Raw genomic sequence first — 1,483 nt, forward strand, 5'->3', positions numbered from 1 at the left:
GTTATTGAATCCACGACCTGGAAGCTTCTGGAGCGTTCAGCACCGTGCAGTCCTCACCTCTTGCTCGTCGAAGTGTCTGTGCATGTTGGGTACATGATCGTCGATTGGGTTTTGGTACTGGAAGCTGACCGCGTGGCCGTCCGCAAGAGCTGCGAGTAGTGGGTCGGGACAGCGAAGTCACCAAGGTCGATCCCTATCGTGGGCTGTCCGAGTTTAGCTTCCTCCGACGTGCGTGCTGCTTCGGCGGGGTCTAGTCGGTGAACAATGGCGGGGTTCGGCGGGCAGAGGCGGGAAAACCCATTTTGGGTCCGTCGCGGGTGCCACTTTGTCATTGGTTGTCATGGGAGTGGTCGGCGCAGGAGCAGCGTTTGTGAAGGTGGTCGGGGTGTTTGGTATGTTCAGACCGGCTGTGAATTGGTGAACAGCTTGATTGATTGTCTGCAACAATTTTGCAGAGAAAGCAGGTGGCGCCCCTTGTCTCACAGGGGGTTGTGGCAGCTGGATATTGGGTGTTTGTGGAATGCTTAGTTGTGGTATAGATGTTACTGGGACGTTCGACTGAGGTGACATAGGTTGCTGCATATTGATCGATATGGTTTCGGCCTGTCGTTTGCTCATGTCTCGCTGAGGCGGTCTAATTAGTAGTCTTGGACTTCACCAGCTGCGTAGGGGCCAGTTCGTCTTCCGAATCTTCTCCGACTTCTTCCTCTTCGCTCCTTACTGCTACTCCTAGCGAATCCAGTGACCTCTTCTCTTTCCCTTGACTCTTACGCTGTAGTCTTCGTGGATGCCCTCTATCCACCACCACCCTAACTTTATTTGTTTTCATGTCGATTTCGTTGCTCTGGGATTCGTGTATGTTGCCAGATTTCTCAAATATAGACTCAAATTGGCTTCTGAGCCTTTGTTGGTTTCTTTGCTTCTCTCCGACGTAGTCAAGATTCTCTCCGTCAGCTCTAACTGATTGGTGGATGCGCATGCGCTTTGCCGGCGGTTCCATCGTCCGCAAAAGTGCCTGTGGGCTGTTTGACGGAGGTCGGTTGAGGGTGATGGTGTTGGCGGTTGGCCGAGAGTTGCGACAACAGCGCTAGCTCAACGTGAAAAGCTGACGGCTGACACGACTTCCTCTTGTCGTGGTGCGGCTTACCGGCATGGGACCATGCGCCCAAAGTAAGGTCGACCCGCCTTTGCTGGTACAGTACCGCCTCCGCATCATAGTAATGACCCTCTACACCCTACAAATGGGTCAGACGCAAGACGTAAGCGTAATGAACACGGAAGAACTTACCCTGGATGCGAAGTGCAGCGCGCACTGCAGCAATGCGGCACGGTATCTGATGGCAATGATAACGACAACAACAAGAGTGATGACACTCGTAGGGCTGGCATGATGTCCCTCCGTGTGCGAGCAGCGCAGAGTGCCCTTTTCTCGCCAACTCGCGCTTGGTCTGGGCCGTCTCGCCAGCGTAGTGAAAACTACTCG

The sequence above is a fragment of the Alternaria postmessia genome (assembly GCF_024291825.1).
Source record: "Alternaria postmessia strain BMP 2775 chromosome Unknown scaffold_258, whole genome shotgun sequence".
NCBI classification, from domain to species: domain Eukaryota; kingdom Fungi; phylum Ascomycota; class Dothideomycetes; order Pleosporales; family Pleosporaceae; genus Alternaria; species Alternaria postmessia.